This window comes from Lithobates pipiens, unplaced genomic scaffold (genome assembly GCF_037356315.1).
Source record: "Lithobates pipiens isolate NorthernLeopardFrog02 unplaced genomic scaffold, aLitPip1_a1.2 Scaffold_13, whole genome shotgun sequence".
NCBI classification, from domain to species: domain Eukaryota; kingdom Metazoa; phylum Chordata; class Amphibia; order Anura; family Ranidae; genus Lithobates; species Lithobates pipiens.
The window spans coordinates 240111279-240136987 of NW_027507718.1; positions in this window are offsets into that span (position 1 = coordinate 240111279).

The following is a 25709-nucleotide window of genomic DNA, read 5'->3' on the forward strand; positions in this document are numbered from 1 at the left end:
GAACAAGACATATTATTGCAGAGACATCTGTATGTTTTTTTATTTCTTATTTGTTTTGTTTTTTTATGGTTTTCTATGGTATGGAGACCTTCTACAATGCTACAATGCACATTCATTGTTCATCCTTTTATTATATTGCATCTCTTTTGATTTAATGATTTGGACAATCCCTTTTGTATTTCCTCTTCTACGCAATTTACATTAAATGGCTCTTTATACATGTATCACCTTACTAAAATATTACTGATGTTTGTATATTTCAATATCATTGTCGTAGCATCTGATCGCTCTTTTGTATTGTTATTATTACCTTTTAATAAGAAAGTTTGTAAACAATAAAATTCTTCATTTGCATTAATCAGTATTTATGGTTGAAGCCCTATGGCCGATACGGATATGAACAACACAGACTTACATACATGAAATGGACCTGAAGTGTGCCCTGGCCTGATGGACGATATGCCTAAATAAGGGGGCATACCCAAGATTAGAAATTAATATTGTGAAGAGAAATTAATTTGAGAAATGCCCTGAAAAGGGGATAGGAGGGTGGGTAACACGCACAGGAAACCATCAAAGACCACAGGCGAGCGGGCTGGTTAAATACCCCATAAATTCAGGCCACCATACTGGCCTTCTTAATTACCTCCACTCTCAAATGGACGGGTTGCTTATTTTTGTTATTTTGGGTGAATGTTAACAAAAGGCCATATCAAACACCCAAAAATTATTACTAAGCTAAATATATCTATTGTATAGAAGCATACATTGTATACTATACTATTGTATAGAAGTATAGCATAGAAGTAGGTGACTATATTGTCTACTTTTTTCCATAATCCTGTCACTGGTATTACATTGGTCTGTATTGACAGGACCTGGGGGAGGATCTAGTTTATAGTGCCTACATTGTGTCCTGGTGAAGTGCCATGCATGCCCATTATAGGGTCCTCAATGTTGTACTGAAAAGGGCCACACAAGGTTCTGTAACCCTCTGGTGTAACTTCACAACTAAAAACACACACAAGTCAGATTGACTAAGCAGTGAAGAACTTCCAATTACTGGTCACTGCTACCAAGGGGATCTCCTAACAGTAGATTCAGGTAAAGTGGTTGTAGAGGCAGGAGATTTTTTTATCTTAATGCATCCTATACATTAAAATAAAAATTTGCACTAGAGACTCGTATGTCGGAGACTCCCCTCTTCATTGGCAGAGACAGCAGCATGGCACCATTGTCTCCTGCTGATGTCAATAAAAATCAGTGAGCCAATCAGAAGAGAAAGGGGGCGGGCCGGGCCATGGCTCTGTGTATGAGTGGACACAGGAAGCTGCAGCTCAGCTGCTTGCTGTGGGGGCACTCAACAGGAGGGAGAGGCCAGGAGCTCCAAAGATATTTTAAAGGGGTGCCACATGGCCCTGAGACAGATAAGAATTACAGTTATTTTCTATAAAATTCGATTTTTATTCAAACACTTTCTAACTGTGCACAGTTAGAATGTTATCAGTGCTTGTAATAGATTTTTTAGTTTGTAATATAATCATTTTGTGCATCTTATTTGGTTGCAGATATAATCTAGCTATTTTATTTTTTATTTTTTATGAACACTTTGCGATACTGAAATTTGATCTTTCTTGTAATTTCCTTTGCTATGAAGCAAAGACAAACAGACAAAGTAAATGCAGGAAATTGTTTTCATCATTGATGCACAAGAAATATTTTTTGCTTGCGGCCGAACTTACACCTATCATTTCAAGGCCAAATGTTTTCTATAAAAAGTTTTTGCTTTACTTTTTTTCTTTTCATTTCTTTAGGCAATTCACCTTTGACCACAAGGATTTATTAAAACTGGAAGTGTTGCCAAAAATGTGCTGTTCATCCAACTCATAGACATATGTAAAGCACAATGTGATAATATAAGACAGAAAGTGATGGGACCACAATTAGTCTTTACCTTTCATTCTAAAATTTCTCAACCCTGTGACCCAGTAACCGTCTGATCTCATACTGTGACTCCAAATATACTAATTCAGCACTAAAAGGTCTTTGATGTTGGTTTACAGACAGATACACTGTACTTTTTCTTTGCTTCTATAAACAAACTGAGGCAAGACTTTCAATTTTTGTCCTTGCAGTTTGGACATTTTATACACTTTAAATCACAGCTTTACATAGATCTGAAGCCGTGTTGGCTTTCTATTTTGCTGTGATGCCAAATAATGTTTTTTTACCTTCCAAATTTTAATTTTATCTAGACATATTTTTAGAGTCCCTTACTCTGACTTTGCACTTTTAGTTTTAGTTTCCCTAATGGTTTAAGTGTCTTAAACAAAAGCTGTTAAAAGAAAACTCCATGGACTGTTTTAGTTGACCATCTTTTGAAAGGGCTAATTGCATGGCAATCATGCTGCTCCTGCATTGTTTTCTGCATATTTGTTTCAGATTAGTCACTTAGAACATATTTAGGCCAGAAATAACCAGGCATTTGTGCTCATATGCATCGCACATTATAAAATACTTACCTTAAAAGGAAGCCCTCCAGCGGCACGCTGTTACCGCTGAGAGGGCTTCCATCTTCCCCCGGTCTTCCTTCCGCGTTCGCAGGCTCCAGCTGTGTGAGTGGCCGGAGCCATGATGACTTCCGGCATATGTGCGCGGGAGCCCTCAGTTACAGCACGGTGCTCTGAAGGTCTGACATGGTATGCCAGACTTTCAGAGCGCATGGAAAGGAAATTTGTAAGTTCTGTATATAATTGTATTCTATTTTGTATGTATTGCATACTCCATTAATTGTGCATACGGCACTAATAATGTTTTCAATACATGTTTGAAGCCCTGATTACAATTAATTGATTACAATTAAGCTGCCTATGTTACGCCCCCTGTTACCATAAAAGTACAATATCTCAATATCCAAAACAGATGGCAAGCTTTGCCTAGGAGGGATTTACAAGTGACCCTGAGAATCCAAAATGAGGAATTTGAGACGATCTGGGAATTTCTGATAATCAGCCGACTGAGGTAAGCCTTTTGCTTATATTTGAGTTATCAGACTTCCTTGAACACACCGCTCCTTCAGAGCTCCAAAGAGAACTTTTTTTTACCATCCTGCTAGCACACCACTCCAGTGTGAAAGCCCTCGGGGCAGCGGCTGTTTCAAGTCGGTTTGCAGGTGCTATTTTTAGCGCAATAGCACCTGCAAAACGACCCAGTGTGAAAGGGGTCTAAGTTCTTTTTTTGTTTTAAATCCTGTAACATGCCTTTCATTGTGATATCTATTAATTTTGCATCTTCTTTTTTATCGATTCCCCAAACAATCTACCTTTCCCCGGTGGAAAAAAATTTGTTTCTTTTAATGATATCAGGAGTGAATTAAATTCCCATTTTTCCTTTGTGTGCATCAAATCCCAGATTGCCAAGATTTTCGTTGTTATTGCATGTGTATTTTCATTTATTTCTCTATATTCAGATGGTATCCATATTATTTTCCCCAGTGCTACATTGCTAATCGTGTCTTACAATTTAACCCGTCTTTTTTCCTTATTTGTTTCTAACACCCATGATAGTAATATTGCATTATAATCATTTTTGATATCCGGCACCCCCAGACCCCTTTGCTTTTTGACTTTATTCAGTGCTGCAAGGCTTCATTTTCTGCCATATAAATCTGAGTAGTAACGTTTTTAGTGTGTTAAAATATGCTTGTGGGAGGGGGATTGGCAGCATTTGCATTTTATACATGATCTTATATAAAAATATTTATCCTACCTAACCAAGAGAGGTGTCCTGTTGCAGTTTTGTTAATTTCCGTTTTTATTTCATTCAGGAGCGGAATAAAATTTGCTTGGTATATTGTCTCTCTAGAACCTTAGCGAATAGTTTTGTATCTGCATTTAGCAAATAGATAGGTCTATAACTTGAACATAGGGTGGCGTCTTTGGAATAATACTAATAAGTGCCGCTAGAGCGTCCCTTCTCATCTCCCAACTTATTCCTATCCCATTCATGTAAGTGCATAGTCTAGGGATTGATATTTCCTTAAACCTCTTATAATAGAATATTATCAGCCCACTTGGGCCTGGACTTTTCCCTCATGCTGTACCTTTTAACCACTTCCGGACTGCCACATGCCGATATAGGTCCTAACTTTGAAGAGGGATATCGTTGTTATTGCAGCAGCTATCTGCCACAACCCCCGGTATCCTCTTGTTTGGCTGACGGTACGGTTTCCGATAATAAGGGTCTCTGCGGCCATCACTTTTATCGGTGGCCGGAGAGGGCCCGCCATGCTCCGGTGCCCTCCTCCACTTACCAGGGCCATCGGCAGCGGCGGAGGTGATCAGATCCTTTCCCCTCTGTGGAATGGAGAAGAGTGAGGGGAAGATGGCCATCTCCATAGCATTGCAGGGCGGAAGCAACGTCAAAACATCACTTCTGCACATAGTTCTTAAAGGGACATTTTTTTTCATTGTTTTAAATGACAAATTTTTATTTTATTTTAGTGTAAATATGAGATCTGAGGTCTTTTTGACCCCGATCTTATATTTAAGAGGTCCTGCCATGCTTTTTTTCTATTACAAGTGATGTTTACATTCCTTGTAATAGGAATAAAAGTGATGCAATTATCTTTTCAAAAGAACAGTGTAAAAATAAAAAATAAAAAGTAAAATAAATAAGATCTGAAGTCCTAAAATGTTTACTGTAGTAGTCTGTATAGTAAGTGCTCTAAATGACTGCAAAAAAACATATTCACCCACTAACCACATACAGCATGATATTTCGATTTGTATGATATACCTCTTTAACTTCCTGAAAGGGTGTTCCTAGTATAGAATCTCTCCATAGTTGCCCCTATTTAAAAAAAAAAAAAAACACATATAAATGTTTCACTTTATACATGTTTTTGGATGGAAGCATGAGTTGCAGTGTTGGATTGCTCACAGTCAAAGTAATATTGTTCAAATGAGTATTTTACTAATCCTCTTGGGGACATGGTGACAGCCTGGTCAGACTGTCTACATTTGGAGCCTTTCCCCCACACCTGCACAGTTGTCAAATTGGGAACAGGGATCTGTCCATGCCGCCACTGTGTCCCAATAGAAGAAAATAAACATGGCCCTTGCATGAGGTAAGTGTAGCAAGTAAATAAATAAACCTCCTAGTAATGCTATAACTAGGCTGCAGCTAGAGGGAGCACTAAGGATTTGTAGTGTGACTTCAGGAGACTGAAACCAACAAGTTTACATTAAACTTGGAAAGCAAATGAGCAACAGTGTTTTGTGTCTCTTCTTTGATACAGGGTAGGCACATTTTACTTATGCTCTCTTTGTTCAGTTTTGTGTAATGTGTTCCATCTCTGTTTTACACATAAAACTTGGAAAGCAAGTGAGCAACAGTGTTTTGCGCAGTGGCCATTGGTCAGTCAGTGGGTCGGCGGCACCTACTCTGGGGAAGTAACCCCATTGGTTGCAAGCGAGCGGGCTCTTATGGGCGGTGGGATGTGGGCAACATGCAGCAGGCAGCATGCAGCATGCAGTGCCTCCTGTGTCTTCTCTGCATCGTGTGGCTCCTTCCTCCTCCTCCTAGGTTTCCAATAGGATTGCCTGTCCTTTCAACTAAACAGATGGCCGGTGTCAAAACCCACTTCCTGATTGGCCGGGAGGAAGATCAGTGTTACAACAGGAAATTGATTCAATTTTGTAACAAATCTGCAGCGCACTCTCTGCAACCCGGGCCCACCCTATATTGAAGCCTATTAGTCTCTAATTGGTGCTTCAAAAAAGCATTGTAATATATGCACTGGTGTCCTGAATTGGGCCGGACGCATGTGTAGGGGAGGCGGTGATGGATGGGGGCGGCGCCGTGTGCCCTTAATGGATGGGCGGCCCTTGGTTTTTAATCTCCTCTTTGATACAGATACTGCAGGCTGCATTTTTGTCATACCTAGCACTCAGATCACAGATAATCCTGTAACATTTCTGGGCCTTGTCTGGGATCGGTGCAATCACAGTGCCACAGGTAACAGAGAAGGGAAGCGGCTATTACAATTACCGTATTTATCGGCGTATAACACACACTTTTTTCCCCTTAAAATCAGGGGAAAATCATGGGTGCGAGTTATACGCCGATCCCCCGCCAAATCTGCCGATCTGCGCTGTCTGTGGAGCGCCGCCGACATTTACCGAGCTGAGCCGAGTGTACTGTGTACTCGGCTCCACTCTCAGTCACGCCCAGTCCCGCCTCCTAGTCTTTACGTCCCACCATTGGCCCGGTGTTGTGTTCATCACAGGAGCCGGGACAAGGGGCGGGACAGGGGCGTTACTGCGAGCAGAGCCGAGTAGCCAAGTAGCCGAGTACCCTTGGTTCGGCTCAGTCTATGTCGGTGGCGGCGGCGGCGGGAGGAGCCGAAGATCTCAGAGTAGGCGGGAGGAGCCGAAGATCTCGGCGGCGGCTGTAAATTTAAAACTAAACCATGCTGCAATTTTGGGGAAGGCTGCAGGGGGACAGTGGAAGGCTGTAGGGGGACAGTGGGTGGAAGGCTGCAGGGGGACAGTGAAAGGCTGCAGGGGGACAGTGGGCGGAAGGCTGCAGGGGGACAGTGGGTGGAAGGCTGCGGGGGGACAGTGCAAGGCTGCAGGGGGACAGTGCAAGGCTGCAGGGGGACAGTGGGTGGAAGGCTGCAGGGGGACAGTGGAAGGCTGCAGGGGGACAGTGCAAGGCTGGAAGGCTGCAGGGGGACAGTGGAAGGCTGCAGAGGGAGAGTGGAAGGCTGCAGGGGGACAGTGCAAGGCTGGAAGGCTGCAGGGGGACAGTGGGTGGAAGGCTGCAGGGGGACAGTGGAAGGCTGCAGGGGGACAGTGCAAGGCTGGAAGGCTGCAGGGGGACAGTGCAAGGCTGCAGGGGGACAGTGCAAGGCTGGAAGGCTGCAGGGGGACAGTGGAAGGCTGCAGGGGGACAGTGCAAGGCTGGAAGGCTGCAGGGGGACAGTGCAAGGCTGCAGGGGGACAGTGCAAGGCTGGAAGGCTGCAGGGGGACAGTGGAAGGCTACATTAATGGGCATTTAAAATGTAAGTTTTTTTTTCCTTAAACTTGCCTCCTAAAAGTTTTTTTCCTTAAACTTCCCTCCTAAACTTGGGCTGCGTGTTATACACCGACGCGTGTTATATGCCGATAAATACGGTAAGTGACAGACTTCAGGGAGGCTGCACAGAACACAAAATGGTTGATCCAACATCAGTAAAGAAGCTGCAGTGGCGCATTCAGAAGCTAATGCATGCATTGTTTGAGAATCAGCTGCACTCACTGGCTATCTTGATGCAGGAAAAAGAAGGTAAAGCAGTTCCCCATGCCATAGTTTCAAGTGAGATTGAGATCTGTGAGTACATCGTGGAACACCTGCAGGGAGAAGATGTATTCAATGCAGAGGACAGAGGTATGGCATATATTTTCCAGGTAAAAGAACAGGTTATGTTATTGGTAATTGAAAACCCGAATACAAGTGAGGCGAGAGAATGTGGAGAGTCAGAAATCATCAGAACTGTGCTAAAAATCATAAAACCTGGAATCTTTAAAGAGTTGTTAATTAATAAGGAGGACCTTTCTGTAGCAGATCTTTAAAAAGATTTTTATGCTCACACCTTCAGGAAAGAAGCAGCACTTATCTGTTTTAGGGAGGATGAATGCAAAGCAACAGGATAAAGAAACTCCACACAAGTTTGTTTACAGGATCATGGGACTTAAGCCCTGTACACACTATCAGATTGTCTGCTGAGTTTTTCCTTCAGATTTACCAAAACCATATAATATGAGGTCAAACCTTAGGAGTTTCAATGTGTATGTAATCAGGCAGGCCCTTCTACTACATGGTTTTGGTAAATCTGAAGGAAAAACTCAGCAGACAATCTGATAGTGTGTACGGGACTTAAAGCAAAAAGCACTGTGGTCATCTCAACAAGTGGGTGCTGTTATTGTGTTTGATAAGGACATGATTGATACAGGGAGTATTTTCTCACATGCTATACCAGGCGTTAAGTGAAACCTATGGTGATATTCAAAGGGATATCCAGCCATACATTTCAGACTTATCAGTCACAGATGATTCTATTTTAGAGAAAGTGGCACTGTTAGATTCAAATTAGCCATGACACATGTCACTCAGGCCCCCGGAAACAGAAGTTATTATACATAGTTCCATAGTTACATAGTAGGTGAGGTTGAAAAAAGACACAAGTCCATCAAGTCCAACCTATGTGTGTATGGTTATATATCAGTATTACATTGTATATCTCTGTATGTTGCGGTCATTCAGGTGCTTATCTAATAGTTTCTTGAAACTATTGATGCTCCCCGCTGAGACCACCGCCTTTGCCGCTCTTACAGTAAAGAACCCTCTACATAGTTTAGGGTTAAACCTCTTTTCTTCTAATGTGAACGAGTGGCCACGAATCTTGTTAAACTCCCTTCTGCGAAAATGTTTTATGCCTATGGTGGGATCACCAGTATGGTATTTGTATATTGAAATCATATCCCCTCTCAAGCGTCTCTTCTCCAGAGAGAATAAGTTCAGTGGTCGCAACCTTTCCTCATAACTAATATCCTCCAGACCCTTTATTAGCTTTGTTGCCCTTCTTTGTACTCGCTCTATTTCCGGTACATGCTTCCAGAGGACCGGTGCCCAGAACTGGATATCATATTCTAGGTACGGCCGGACCAGAGTGGGAGAATTATCATTTTATCTGTGGAGTTGATCCCCTTTTTAATGCATGCCAATATTCTGTTTGCTTTGTTAGCAGCAGCTTGGCATTGCATTCCATTGCTGAGCCTATCATCTACTAGGACCCCCAGGTCCTTTTCCATCCTAGATTCTCCCAGAGGTTTTCCCCCAGTGTATAGACTGCATTCATATTTTTGCCACCCAAATGCATTATTTTAAATTTTTCTACATTGAACCTCATTTTGCATGTAGTTGCCCACCCCATTAATTTGTTCAGATCTTTTTGCAAGGTTTCCACATCCTGCGGAGAAGTTATTGCCCTGCTTAGCTTAGTATCATCTGCAAATACAGAGATTGAACTGTTTACCCTATCCTCCAGGTCATTTATGAACAAATTAAATAAGATTGGTCCCAGCACAGAACCATGGGGGACCCCACTACCCATCCCTGACCATTCTGAGTACTCCCCATTTATCACCACCCTCTGAACTTGCCCTTGTAGCTAGTTTTCAATCCATGTACTCACCCTATGGTCCATACCAACGGACCTTATTTTATACAGTAGGTGTTTATGGGGAACTGTGTCAAATGGTTTTGCAAAATCCAGTTACACCACGTCCATGGGTTTTCCTTTATCTAAATGTGAGAGAACCACCTCTCCAGGTAAGTCCACAAATCCAAGAAAACAGCCCCTCCAGGAATGGAGAAACTCAGGTGCAGGCACGGCATATACTTGTAAACAATTCAAGAACTCTGGATGACCGCACTCCAAGACAAACTCAAATGCCTTTTATTCGTGAAGCAGAATCACACAAAAGTGGGTCACAGCAAAGCAACAACACAACATCTAACGCGTTACACACTACCAAGAGTAATCATATATATATATATATATATATATATATATATATATATATATATATATATATATATATATTCACAGTATTCACAGTGAAGTAAAATTGTGAAGGAATATGTAAAAAAGTGTGTATAAATTGAGCAAATAGAGACAAGCAAGCAAACTTGAATATTACCGCCTACTCATGGGGGACAGAATAACAAACACCCGGGTCCTATCCCTGTCTTACCATAAGGTACAGCTGAAGCCAATTATTGCAGTCGTCTAAGCAACAGGGAGTGGAAATCGCAAGATCTAATCAGTGGGTATACAAATGTGTGTGTAATAATAATAAACCTTAGGAATCATTGTGTCAACATTAAAAATTCAGTGACACACATCAGAGGAAACCTAATGCACATGCACATAAAAATATATGCGCATGTGTAAAAAGCCTTGCGAGATAAAATCCTGGTTAAATCTATAAACATTTATACGCAACCATCATGAAAATGCATAATAAAATAAAAATAAATGAAAATCCTTCATCAGAATAATGTACAAAAAATTATAGTGGCAACAGTGCAAAAATATCAATCCATAAACTCCATAGAAGTGAAAAAATAACTAAAACTATATGCACATATATTAGTACCTACTAAGCGGTACCAATATCGATATATATTGTTCGGTGGATAAACCTATACAAACGCATTGCAATATGGTATAAAATGTGAAGACTTCCATGTAACCAAAATAAATCACTCCTAAATATAATAGATAGAGGTATATCCAAAAAGTGATAGAGGTATCCGCTTACAAAAACTGGATCCAAATGAGTGCAGACTATACCATCCCAAACCTCATAGGAGCCAGAAAAGTTAAAGGAGAACTCTGCTGAACACCAGTTAATGTAGCATATAAATGAATATGAATGAAGACATAAATGGAACAGCTAAGGCCATAAAATTCAAGCGAAATTTTATAGTTTACACTAACTCATAAAAATAAAAATAGACAAATAATTAAATAGTCGTTAATAATAGTCACTCATAACAATGGGAAACATCCCATTCAAAGTTCAAGCCTAACGGAATCTTGTGTTGAGAGAAAATATCCAGTAAACCTCGCGTTTGCAAAGCATCTGGAACCTGTCACCCCCTCTTTTGGGAGTGACAATTCTTTCAACCCCCTGAATGGAAAGACTTGTGATATCTTTATCATGTACATGATTCCAATTTTTAGTCACATTCGTTCACTCTTGGTAGTGTGAAACGCATTAGCTGTTGTCGCTTTGCTGTGACCCACTTTTGTGTGATTCTGCTTTACGAATAAAAGGCATTTGAGTTTGTGTTGAAGTGCGGCCGTCCAGAGTCCTTCCTTTATCTAGATGGAAACTCACCTCCTCATAGAAGCTTAATAGATTGGTTTGGCAAGAACGATTCTTCATGAATCCACGCTGATTACTGCTAATGATACCGTTTTCATTACTAAAATCTTGTATATAGTCCCTTATCATCCCCTCCAAGAGTTTACATACTATTGATGTTAGGCTAACTAGTCTGTAATTCCTAGGGATGTATTTTAGGCCCTTTTTAAATGTTGGTGCTACATTGGCTTTTCTCCAATCAGCTGGTACCCTTCCAGTCAGTGACTGTCAGTAAAAATTAGGAACAATGGTCTGGCAACTACTTGACTTAGTTCCCTAAGTACCCTCAGGGTGCAAGCCATCTGGTCCCGATGTTTTTTTAATGTTAAGTTTCCCAAGTCTAATTTTAATTCTGTCCCCTGTTAACCATGGAGGTGCTTCCTGTGATGTGTCATGAGGATAAGCACGGCAGTTTTGGTTACTGAAGCCCCTCCCCCCGATTCCCTCATGAAGACTGAGGAGAAGAATAAATTCATACCTTCACCATCTCCCCATCCTTTGTAACCAGATGTCCTTCCTCATTCTTTATGGGACCAATATGGTCTGTCCTCCTTTTTTACTGTTTACAAACTGAAAGAATTTCTTGGGATTTTTTTTGCTCTCCTCCGCTATGTGTCTTTCATGTTCTATCTTAGCCATCCTTATTGCACCCTTACATTTCTTGTTGCATTCTTTATAAAGTCTGAATGCTGATGATGATCCCTCAACCTTGTATTTTTTGAAGGCCTTCCCCTTTGCTTTTATATGCATTTTTATATTGGAATTAAGCCATCCAGGACTTTTGTTTGCTCTTTTAAATGTATTACCCAATGGGATGCATTGGCTCTTAAAGGAAACCAATCTCTCCTCCGTGTTCTTTGTTCCTAAGATTTTATCCCAATTTATGCCTTCTAGCAAGGCTCGTAGTTTAGGGAAGTTGGCCCTTTTGAAATTCAGTGTCTTTGTATGCCCCTTATGTTTCCTATTTTTGTGATTTATACTGAAGCCAACTGACCTGTGATCGCTGTTACCTAAATTGCCCAGTATTTCCACATCTGTGATCAGGTCTGTATTGTTGGTAATCAGTAGATCCAGTAACTCTTTATTTCTAGTTGGTGTGTCTACTATCTGACCCATAAAATTGTCCTGCAAGACGTTTAGGAACTGGCGAGCCTTGGTTCCCTCCGCTCCAGTCTATATCTGGATAGTTAAAATCCCCCATTATGATAACACTTCCCATCCTTGCTGCTAATTCAAATTGTGATAGGAGGTCTGTCTCCCCTTCCTCCCTCAGGTTAGGGGGCCTATAGCATACTCCCAGTATTATTTTCCCCTTAACTTCATCCCTTCGGAGCTCTACCCGTAAGGATTCCACCTCCTCCCTAGCTCCCTTAATTATGTCATCTCTCACATTCACTTGTACATTATTCTTGATATATAGGCATACCCCTCCCCCTTTTTTACCCTCTCTATCCCTGCGATAAAGGGTATACCCTTGAATGTTTGCCAGTCAATCATGAGATCTGTTGAACCAGATCTCTGAAATTCCCACAAAATCCAAATCCTCCTCGTACAACAGTATCTCTAGTTCACCCATCTTGTCTCCTGGCATTGGTGAACATGCCACATAGTTTTGACCAGTCGCATATTATCCTCTTATTGGGTGTTCTGAGATTACAACTAGGACTTGCTACTTTACTTACCTTGGGTTATAGGGTTATGGGTTATAGAATATGGCAAACCACTTATGCTTCAATTAACTGCTCAGGTTGCTGCCCTTGCAAGAAATGTATAATCTTTAATGCAGGCAAGTGCAGTGCAAAAGTGTGAAGCAGGAACGTGCATAGATGTAACCATGTATAAACCAAGAAAAAGGTAGGCATTGCTTTAACTATTGACAAGAAGGTCATATGGCACAAGGTTGCATTAAAAGATAAAAGATGTCTGGAAACAAGAAGTGGTCACAGGTGTGGGACAACCAGTGACCAGCTATGATTAAAAAATCCCAAGTCACTACAGAAAGAAACTACTACTACTACTACTAAGAAATTCGTCACTCACCATGAGTCAAAAAAGTTAATATTTCTTGCCAGGAACATATGCTGTTAGTTATCTAGATTATACAGGCTACAAATAATTCTCATTTATGCTAAATGTCAGCAGACATTTATTTAAAAAGAGGAAGTATAAATCTTTCTCCTGGGGGGGCGTGGCCTGGCCGGGAACATGAACGGTCGTACAGCACGGAGCTCCCACTACTGATCCTGCACAATCCTTCTCCTGCCATAGATCCGTACCAAAACCGACCCAGATTGCCAGCCGAACCACTCGAGGAGCCGCAGGGGAGAAGTCAGTACTCTGTGAGGCCCTTGATGACCCAAAAAGGTGAAAAAGCCTTGGAAGGCCAAGATGGCACTGGCTCCCCTCAGCCTCAGAGAACGGTGCAAGGCACCAATAAGGCACAAGAGACAGGCAGAAAGTCTCACAAAACGCAGAAACAGCAGGGGAAGGAGCAGCCTAGAGACATGCTCTATTACACGCAAAAACTACATGGGATGAACTGCTCACTTTCCCCTCTATTACAGACCCCTGCAAATGAGCCTAATAGACAGCATGGCGCTTCTGCTTAAGATGACACACTGCCTTTAGAGAACTCTCCTGTCCCCACTCCTGACTTGTTTGATACACTGCAGGAAAATACACAACAACCCACACTGAATGAAATCCTGTGTGCTGTACAGAGATGCACGGCCTCTGTCGATGGACTGAAAGAGCAGTTTGGGGGGCGTGGCCGGAAGCCGAGGTGGACGGATGCACTGGAGAGGAGCTCCGTGTATCCAGGTCTGAATCCACCGCCATCCGCACTCGGGATTGCCTACTAAGGCCCTAAAACGGCTCATCCTGACTGGGGTAGCCGTCCGGCTCGGTGTGCGGGCAATATTTTTATCCGCCTGCGCTCTCACCATCCGCGGCCTAGCGCACGGCCGGCGCCACGTTCAGAGTCCCGCCACCGCCATCTTGCGGCCTACCTCCTCCGACGGATCCAGGATTCGGGCCCCATCGAGCAGGCAAACACACCTGCCCACCGCAAGACCACCGCGCAGTTAAGAGGCAGAGTGCGCCGCCGGCGCAGCGCTTACAGCGGACTAACAAAAGGTGTCCAGGAGCAGCAGATCTTCAGGCTCCTGGTGTGCTCCGGCGGGCCATCTTGCTACACCCATGGCCTAAGGTGAGGAGAAGTCCTGAGAGTTTCTTGTTCCAGTCGCCCCCGCTGGCCTGACTTTTCACTCTCCGCAGACAGACAGGTCCACAGCCCTCTGCCTCTCCCCCTTCCTCTACCCCCAGCTGCATACTGCGGCTCTGGCCTATCTGGCGGCCATGTTGGGACTCCCGGGACCTTTCCAGTGAGCCCTGCTCCTCCCTCTGCTTCGCCAGCACATTCTATCCTCCCCTGGAATCCCCCTGGATCCCCTGGAATCCCCTTCCTCATTTAGGGACCCCACGTTGTCCCCCTTATACCAGTGTGGTCCCTTTAACTCATGTGCTTCATTCTCTGCTGTGGGGGCCGCACCTTTGGTCCCATAGGATGACCGCCATGTAACTGTTATATGTCGCCCTAAGCCGCCTTCCTACTCCCCCTACAACGCATAACCAGCATCTTTACAACGGGGGACAGCACATTTGTCTGACTTCTAGTCCAAACGCCTCATGGTGAAGTACGGGCCGAAACATCCCACTCAGTCGCAATCTCCAGACCTGCGACCCTCACAGACTCTTGATCGCTTTTTGAGCAGACCCGCATCCCCTTCCCGAACCTTGACAGCCACCCTGTCCGCACAAACGCCTTCTCAAGAAGGGTCGCGAAACGCTTCTCAGCTTCCCTCGGACGCCGCACCAGAAACAATGACCGCCCCTGTCACGGTAGATGTCCTTGACGACAAACTTAAGGCCCTACTGCAAGATCTGACCAGCAACGTCTCTAAAGAAATGGGAAAGTTAGCACATGAACTACGGGGAGAGATAGCCCAAATTGGTGAACGCACCGATGTCTTAGAAACGAAGTTTGATGATCTGATACAATACGTTCACGTGTTGGAAGATGATAACGCTGGCCTGAAACAATCAATCTCCCAGCTTCAATCCCAGCAAGAAGACTTGGAGAACAGGGAACGCCGTCAAAATTTACGTATCAGAGGCGTACCGGAGACCGTTAACGAGGGAGAGATTAGACCTTATCTTCTCAGCCTGTTCAATTTGGTGGCCCCCCGGATTCCGGACATTGACTGGAGACTGGATAGGGCACACAGATCTCTGGCCCCCAAGCCCCCAACGGGTGCCAACCCCAGGGACATTATAGTACGCTTTCATTACTATGACAGTAAGGAGGCTTTAACAGTGGCTACCCGCAACAAATTCCGCCTAGAATTTAAGGGGGCGAAGATACAGATTTTCAGCGACTTATCTCCGATCACTCTTGCCAAACGCAGAAGCTTCCGACCGGTGACCACGCACCTACAGAACCACCAAATCCCGTACCGATGGGGTTTCCCCTTCCGCTTATCCGCCTCAAAAGATGGAATCCAATACTCCATGAGAGACTTACAGGAAAGTGAAGCATTCATCCGTAGCCTTGGTCTACCACCGATTCCAGATGAAGACCCCACTCCTCTTCCCGTGACGCCTAAACCCACCTCCATTCCAGGACGGCTCTGGACCCCCGCTCGGCAGAGGTCGCAGAAGAACTTTTCTACCCCCCCAACGCTCACCATTTGCCAGACACCCTCCCTGAGAGGGACCCATTCCCCAAACCCTGATTGGGATTGACTTCGGCCCCTATGTCACCATGTTTCCCCTGTTCTGGGGTTAGCCTTGCCCGTAGTTATGGGTTTTTCATCACTCCTATGGACTAGAGTAAAGTTGTATTGTCTTTTTCTTATTGGCTATTTTTGGGCGCTGTCGGAAGGTGGCAAGGGGTCCCACTCCAGATGAGATGGAATCCCTTGTGTGCCTCCGTTTGTTCCACGGCCCAGGCCGTGGACTCCTGGGTGGTTTTCACCCCCCAGGCTCTCTTTTCCCGTTTTTTTTTTTCTTTTTTCTTGTTATAGGCCTTTTTTTTGGCCTATTTGCTGTTTTTGATCTACATTGCTCAAGGTATTGTATAACCCTTTTCCTTACAGTTGATGTTTTATGCATACATCTGCTTTTATCCCACGGGATACACCATGGTTTATATTGCCTAGTTAATTCTTACGGGTATTTTTGGTTACTACATGTTTGTTCTGCTTACATTGCATTAATGCCGGTCCATACAAATGGCTTTAAGGGTTCTTACTTATAATGTTAAGGGCTTGAACTCTATTCATAAGCGCTGGTTGGCTTTGAAAGAGTTCAAATCTTCAGCTGCAGACATAGTCCTGGTCCAGGAGACTCATTTCCGCCCTGGGGGCTCTCTTAAATTTGCTGCTAAACACTTTCCGAATTCTTTTATGGCTTCTGACCCCTCTGGCAAAGCAGGGGTTGCAATCCTGATTAACCACTTGCTTACTGGGCACTTAAACCCCCCTCAGTCCCAGACCAATTTTCAGCTTTCAGCGCTGATGCACTTTGAGTGACAATTGCGCGGGCATACAACACTGTACCCAAATGAAATTTTTATCATTTTTTTCCCACAAATAGAGCTTTCTTTTGGTGGTATTTAGTTACAGCTCGGAGTTTTATTTTTTGCTAAACAAACAAAAAAAGATGCAAAAAAAAAAAATCATGTTTTAATAGTTTGTTATAAAATTTTGCAAACGGGTCATTTTTCTCCTTCATTGAAGTGCGCTGATTAGGCGGCACTGATAGGCTGCATTGGTGGGCACTGATGGGCTGCATTGGTGGGCACTGATGGGCTGCATTGGTGGGCACTGATGGGCTGTACTGGTGGGCACTGATAGGCATAGTTAAGGCGGCACTAATAGGCACAGATAAGGCGGCACCGATGGGCACAGATAAGGCGGCACTGATGGGCAAAGATGGGCACAGATAAGATGGCACGGATGGGTGGCACGGATAAGTGGCACGGATGGGTGGCACGGATGGGCACTGATAGGTACCACAGATAGATGGGACTGATGGGCACTGATAGGTGGCACTGATAGGTGGCTCTGATAGGTGGCACTGCTGGGCACTGATGGGCGGCACTGCTGGGCACTGATGGGCGGCACTGCTGGGCACTGATGGGCGGCACTGGGGTGCAGCACCTTTGAGGCAGATTGGGTGGCACTGTGGGTGGCACTGTGGGGTGGCACTGTGGGGTGGCACTGTGGGTGGCACTGTGGGCACTATGGGCACTGACAGGGGGCACTGACGGGGGGCACTTACTTTTTCTTTTATTTTACTTCAGGATGGCACTGCGGGAGGCAGGTGGGCACAGGCAGGTGGTAGGTGGTCCCTTGTATTGATGGCCGTGATCGGGACTGATGTCCCGATCACGGCCGCCGGTGATCGGCTTTTTTTTTCTCTCCTCGCGCTGTCAGCGCGAGGAGGAATAATAGCCGATTACCGGCTCCGTTCTATCACATGATCAGCTGTCATTGGCTGACAGCTGATCACGTGATAAGGGGTCGGGATCGACCCCTTACACGGATCGGTGATCAGGCGAGTCTCACGGACTCGCCGATCACAGAGCGCGCCGCGCGCGCCCCTCAGGGGGCGCGCAGGCCGCTCGTAACCAGGACGACGTCAATAGACGTAGTCCTGGAAATGTAGGTCCGCGCTAATGCCGTCATTTGGCAATAGCGCGGATCTGAAGTGGTTAAGAAATCTTGCCCGTTAAGGGTAAAATCTTCGTTTATAGATCCCCATGGTAGATATATCCTCCTGGACTGCGAATATCTCTCACGCTCTCTTACTGTGATTAATGTGTATGCTCCTAACTCGGGCCAAATCCAGTTTCTTTCTGACTTATTGGACAGCTTAGGTAAATACGCTCAACCCTTCATGATCATGGGGGAGGATTTCAACATGGTCATGTCTCCTAGGAGAGACAGACAGACGCTTTTTCCTTCCACTACCTCCTCTAAAGTGGAACGTCAGTCCACCACATTTCGTAAATTGATTAGATCCCATAATTTGTTAGACATATGGAGAATCAAACACCCCACTAGCAGACAATTTTCATTTTTCTCCCCCCCACATAAGATGTACTCCAGACTGGACCACCTTTTTATATCAGCACCTTTATTGACATCGGCGGTGGCGTCGGAGCTGAACCCCATAACGTGGTCAGATCATGCCTCGGTTCAGCTTGACTTGGCTCTTGCCTGTTCCATGCCGAGAACCTGTCATTGGAGACTCAATGACTTTCTCCTCCGCAACCCCATTGTCGAGGCTCAACTGTCCCAAAATTTATCGGAATTTTTTCAACTAAATGAGGGCTCGGTGGCGGAGGTGTCCACCTTATGGGAAGCTCACAAGGCATTTTTTAGGGGTGCGTGCATTTCTGCCGGCGCCCGCTTAAAGCGGGACTCGGCGGCCCAGAGGCACGACATCCTCTTACAGCTCCGTAAAGCTGAAGATCTGCTTCTGGCTTCCCCTACGGTGACCCGTCTGCGCGCAGTCACAACCCTCCGGGAGCGTTTGAAATCGCTAGATATGCAAAAATGTTCTAAGGTCCTAATTTGGGCAAAGCAGAAATTTTATGAGTTCACTAACAAACCCCACAGGATGCTAGTAAACAAGCTTAAACCACGCCCTTTTCAATCTTACCCTGAACTCCTCCTTCAGGCTGACGGCTCCCCGACCCATTGTCCTTTGACGATGTCCAAGGTTTTTGGCTCGTTTTATGACAAATTGTACAACTGTTTAGCTTCTGACCCTAAACATTTATTCACTCAAGAGGCTTTTGATTCTTTTTGCTCCCCTTTAAAGTTGCCTAAACTGTCACCGTCACAAGTAGCCACCCTCAATGCAGATATCTCGACAGAAGAGTTGGCTGCAGTAGTGAAGTAACTGCCCTTACATAAGTCCCCTGGGCCTGACGGCCTACCATATCAATATTACAAGACTTTTCTTCCCATCCTCGGCCCCCACTTATTAAAACTCTACTCCTCCTTCCAAAAAGGGGTCACTCCACATTCGCAATTCTTACACGCCCATATTACAGTCCTTCCGAAACCGGGCAAACCCCCATCCCTGCCAGATAATTACAGGCCCATTGCCCTACTGAACTCGGATTATAAAATCTTTACAAAAATTCTAGCCAACAGACTTTCTCTCATAATCCCCTCTCTTGTTCATAACGATCAAGTGGGTTTCGTTTTAGGTAGACGGGCGGGGGATAACACCAGACGTACCATTGATCTAATTGACATGCTCGATAAAAACTCCCGCTCTGCTCTTATTCTCAGCCTGGATGCCCAAAAGGCTTTTGATAGGCTTGGGTGGCCCTACATGTTTGCCACACTCGCACGCTACGGTTTTTCGGGCTCCTTTGTATCGGCTCTTCAAACCCTTTATTCCCATCCCACCTCACAAGTTCAATTGGCATCCTTCAAATCCCCAACGTTTACACATAGCAATGGTACTAGACAGGGCTGCCCCCTTTCCCCCTTGTTATTTATATTGTGCCTCGAACTCCTGGCAGCACGCATTCGGGAAGACTCGGACATTAGGGGAGTCTCTTTAAGACGGAAAGAATATAAGCTGTCCTTGTTTGCTGACGACATATTGCTTACTCTAACTGAACCTCACACCTCGCTCCCCAACCTCCATGCCCTCCTAGAAACGTTCGGTAATATATCAGGATACAAAGTTAATACAGCTAAAACCGAAGCGCTCCCCATTCACATCCCTCCTTCACTCCTCGCCGCTTTACGCAGCACCTTTCCCTACCAGTGGCGTTCAGACTCACTCAAGTATTTAGGCATTCATTTAACAGCGTCCTATAACACACTATACCAGGCTAACTTTCTCTCTTTAATTTCAGAAACGCACAGTCTACTCCGTCAATGGGTGGAATGTCCCCTATCCCTTTTAGGTAGGATAAATGTCCTCAAAATGGCGATACTCCCTAAATTTTTGTATCTTTTCGAAACTTTGCCTGTTGCCCTTCCCATGCTCCAGATTCACAATATCCAGAGGGCCTTTACTAAATTTATATGGGGAGACAAAGCACATAGAATTGCCCATACAGTTGTCTTCGCACCGCGCTCACACGGAGGCCTGGGAGCGCCCGATATTATACGATATTATTATGCGACTCACCTATCTACGACGGTCTCCTGGTCCTCCTTCTCTGCGACGAGTCGATGGGCGGAGATAGAAATGAGCATCACTGACCCAGTCCATCCTTGTTCTATGCTATGGTCCGACTTACCCTCTTCTATATCACAACTCAGACGTATTTGCCTAGCCCCTATGCTATTTACTCTGGATATTTGGAAAAAATGCCACAAGAAATTCTCTCTCTCCTCCCCCTGTCCACCCCTTTTAAATGTTACCCACAACCCGGACATACCTAACAGTCTGTCCACAGTGGCAATGACCCCATGGACTCAAGCAGGCATTTTCCAACTCCGCCACTTGGTCCACCCAGTGTCCCGCAAACTTTTATCTTTCCCAGACTTACAGGACAAATTCGACATTCCACAACGGTTCATTTTCACTTACCTTCAATTTAAACACTACTTTTGCTCCGTGTCTCCTGCCATGAGCCTAGAGAAACCTAACGCTTTTGAAATTCTGTGCACCCAGGGCTCACACCAGAAGGGTCTCATATCCGCTATTTACAGGATTCTTCATGACTCATTGCCTCCCACTTTGGATTCCCACCTTTATATGCGGAAGTGGGCCAAAATCCTGTCCGCTACCATTTCTCTCCCTCAATGGCAGGAGATATGGACTTCCATCTCCAAAGTTTCGAGATGTGTCGAACAGAAAGAAACTGCTTACAAAGTACTAATGTTCTGGTATAGAACCCCCGAAGTTTTACATAAGTATGATCCCTCACTGTCTCGTTTATGCTGGAGGTGCTTACAGGATGTCGGCACACACCTTCATATTTTTTGGGATTGTCCACGTATCACATCCTTTTGGTCTATGGTCCAATCCATTCTCCAATTAATACTGAAAAGGGATATCCCACTAACCCTGACGCATTACCTTTTGGGCCTTCCGATCCTAGATCTCCCTAAATATGCTAAAAAACTGATGGCTTTTATACTCCTAGCTGCCAAGAGAGTAATACCAGCTCATTGGCTGTCCCCCATACCTCCCACGCAAGCACATGTGGTCTCGTCCATCGCGCACATGCGTAGGATGGAACATTTGACGGCTATAGCTCATGACTCCTTGCCTAAATTTTTTAAGATATGGGACCCATGGGATACCTCCATGTTCAACCCAGAATCCTTTGTTGCCCCTAGTGTCAACCCTTCCTTAAGTAACCCTAGGGAGATTTAGTATCTTGTTTACTGCACTATATTGTATTAGGCCGAAGACACCCATATTTGCCCACACGTCTGATTTTTCATGTTTTGACCCATTCTATTTTCCTTTTTCAGTCATGTTATCACCATTGTATACAGCTTCATGGTGTATCCTGTCACTTGATCCACTTGTAACCTACAATATGGTGCCCCTACCGTGTCTACCCAATGTTATTGAATGCTGTACCATATTTATGATGTTTTTATACTGTTTACAAAAAATTCTTCAATAAATATACATTTAAAAAAAAAAGAAAGAGCAGTTTGGGGGCCTCACAGAAACATTATACCTTATGAGACAAGACCTCCAAAAGATTAGGACCACGGCAGTGGAGGGAAGAATCAGGCATGTGGAGGACCTGTTACCCCCACTTACCAGGGATGCCAGGACTGCACTACAGCAAGCAGCACAGGTCAATGGAAAAAAGGATGACATTGAGAACCGTCTGAGATGGAACAATGTCAACATTGTGGGGCTCTTAGAGAAGGTGGAGGGTCAGGACCCCACAGCATTTACAGAAACATGGCTTCAAGACATATTCGGCAGGGATGCCTTCACCTCACTGTTTGCGGTGGAGCGGCCGCACCACACACTGCCTCAACCTCTCCCTCCTGGCAACCCACCAAGATTCATGTTTACCCTGCTCTTGAATTATAGAGATCTTGAGATCATACTCAGGCTGGCCAGGGAGAGAGGCTCGGTACATTTCAATGGGACTAAAGTTTCATTTTATCCCGACTTTTCGGCAGAGGTGCAAAAGAAACAAGCCAAATTTGCTGAGGTGAAGAAGTGCCTACAGAGAATTCAAGTAACCTACACAATGCTGTATCCAGCCAAACTATGCATCACTGCCAGGGGCAGCCCACCTTTTTTGAATCAGCCTCGGATGCAGCTGCATGGCTGGATCACAATGAACAGGACCTCAGAAGATGGCGTAAGGCCAACATGGGAGACTGATGTCCGAAATACGGTTTGACAAAGTCGGTATGTTATCTGCAGACACTGTAAGTCTACTATTTACTGAGTGGGACACTGCGCAATTCATCAAAATTAATGTTTGGGCTTTGACGTGACATGACATGACTTGGTCACATGACGTGACCAAGTTAAAATCGAAGCCACTATGAGTGAGCTATACCCACAAGTGTTCACGAAACTCTAGTATGTCCCAGTGGGGACATGTTTATTGGTGCCCGGTTGGCACGAGTTCACTGAACTATTCTTGGCATGAGGGTGAAAAGAGGTGGTTTGCTCTCAACCCATGCAGGTATGCAGTAAATGCCCGACAGACCAGTTCAGGACTGTTCTTTATACTTACACTGGTTGTGCTGTTATGCTTTGCTCTGAAACCTACACTTTATTGCTTCTACCAGAGGAACATACTGCCTTGCCAAGTTGTGACTATCTGCCATTTGAAGGAACTAAGTGCCTACAATAAGACAGGTGGGGGGCGTGGCCTAACCGGGGACAGAGATGGACGCCTGAGCCCTTTCCTCTGGCGTACAGGGAGCTCTTAAGCATCATACAGGGCCAATCCGCCGCCATCCGACCATGGGGAAGGGGGATCGGAGCACTCCGGGATCCAGGGAAACCGCTGAAGCAGGTCAGTCCCCTCTCACCAGCATTCCGGCGATGCGCACGGGGAAGGCCTCAAAGCCGCGGCCTCGCCTAAGCCATCCTCCCCGCTCGGCACCTCCGGAGGTGCGGCGGGCGGCGCGAACGGTCCGCTAGGCCTAAACAAGGACAGTTTCCCCCCACTGACCCAGGCTGTATCCCCCCAAGCTTCCCCAGCCACACAGGCCCTAAGCCTTGCAGATCTCCAGGCTGTAGCACTTGATATTAAGGCTACACTGTCAGCAGCCATTACAGATCTGAAATCTGACATTCAGCACATGGCAGCAAGAATTGGAGCAGCTGAACAAACTGCATCACATCACTCTGATGCCCTGAAGCAAATACAAAGATCCTCTGATAATCACCTGTGTCACCTTATAGAGATGCAACGCCACATCGAGGACCTCGACAATAGAGGAAGGCGCCACAACATCAGAATCCGTGGGGTCCCCGAGACAACAGACCAAACCCCTGTAATGCAAACGGCAACGTCCATTTTTAATGACCTGCTGGAGAGACCCCCTGACTCCCCAATTGACTTTGAAAGAATTCATCGTGCTCTCAGACCGAGGGGAAGAGACACTGACCCACCAAGAGACATTGTCTGTTGCTTGGTAAATTTTCCACTAAAGGAAGCCATCCTTAAAAAAGCTAGAGAAAAGAACAGAGTGCTTTTCAACGGTCACGAAATCAAATTGTACCAAGACCTCTCCAACATTACCCTACAGCAACGCAGGGCCCTTCGCCCGCTACTGGACCAACTCCGGACCAGAGGCATTCCCTATAGATGGAAGTTTCCATTCTGCTTGTCCGCAACATGGAGAGGTCACACAGCGCTTCTACGCACTCCTGACAACTTGCATTCATTCTGTGAATCGCTCAACCTCCCTGTAACGGAGGTACCGGACTGGTACAACTCCTTCCAGATCCACGACACATGGATCGAAGTAACAAACAACTCGACTCCCAGAGCGCAGAGAAACAGAGACCGCAGACGAAGGTCTCCGTCAGCGCCGCACCATGGAAGGGGAGCAGAACACGGAAGCCCAGGCATCTCCCCACCTAGAAGACGAGACCGAATCGACAGACCAGATCTTATGGACACCTAAACCGCAGCCCATCGCCTCCTTCACGCTGAAACTACCTGAAACATTTATCTTGTAGAAGCCCCAAGACCCTTTTTGATCTTTCTCCTCGCCAACTCTCCGTTGTTCCAACTGTCCCACCATCATCTCTTCCAATGATCTTACTCCGCCAGACCACACCTTGTTGGCAGCTTGAAACTATACCCAGAAAACGCTCATTACCCCCATCCAAGTCTGGGTAAAACAGGTTTGCCCCAAAAGGTAAGCCCCTCCAGGGGGTTCTTTTGGGCCCTTATTCAGGGTTTCTCGGCTTCTGAGTAAAATGCATACTGTATCGCTTTGCTGGAACCTAGTCAGCGTTTGGGCCTGCACTCACATTGATCTACAGTTGCCCACTCAAAACATGCTTTTTTTTCCTGCTTTCTTTGTTCTTTTCTTGTTTTCTGGGGAAAAGACTGAACTGAGTATCTTATAATAAAGTTTTTTTTACAGGTGGACTCATAATCAGATGGCGAACACTATCCCCATACCCACCTTGAAATGGGCTATTATATGCATACACTAGGGGGACAGTCTAATTTTGAGTTTGTTTCTTTTAACCAGTTTGTTCACTGTCTACTATGTGGAAGTTAGCTAGTTTTCTTTTCTTTTTTTTTCCTTATGACAACATACAAGAGCCTCACGGCTCTAATTATTTTAGGTTTGTCTCTCTTATGGTCCCTAGGGACTGGGTTATCCCAATACCAGCCATGTTTAAAGGTTTCTCATAGTCTGGCTCGACTCCCATTCCATTAAGGTCATTGAGGAGAATTTTATTTATTTTTTTGTTCTTCCTTCTTCTCTACCATTATATACATAAAGTTTAAGTCTGTGCTTGAATACAGCTTTTGTTTGTTACCAGTCAGAGGTTTCTGCAAGGGGTATAACCCCTCCTCTCTTTCGCTACAGCTCATGTTAACTGGGCGTACGGAGAACCCCGCTAGTGCACACCCCCCTTGGGTCCAAGAAAGACTCATCCTAAATATCCTACTCGATGTATAGACACAACCCTTCTGCTAACAGGGACCAGCACTAGTCTCCAAATTCACTGATATAACTATTTGTTGTTAATTTTTAGCTCCGAACTTGGTGATGCCTGGTGGGATTCTCGGTGCGCCCTCTCTCTTCTTTATATAAGGTTAAAGGTATTGTTATCAAGATTGTTGTTCAGAGGATTCCTTTATCGCACACTACTACCAAGTAACATATTTAGTCAACCCCCCCTAAGGGTGAAAGGGTTTCATCTCCCTGACGCATTAATACATAACACATACAAAATGTTCTCACTGATTTTGTCTCGATGGTCATTACAGAGAGAAATGCACACCCACGGCCCAAGGGTGATCACTTAATCACACTTCATCTTACTGCAACATAGGCTTGGCTGGCTCTGACCGCATTACGCGATACTGCCACGCTATCCCCCTTCCACCTCCTTGCATCACAGCCCTGTCTAGTTTTAAATTACCATGCGCATTTGAGCTCCCTGGGCGCCGATCCCTCTTACCTTATCTCTAACACCTCACTTTGTGATACAACATC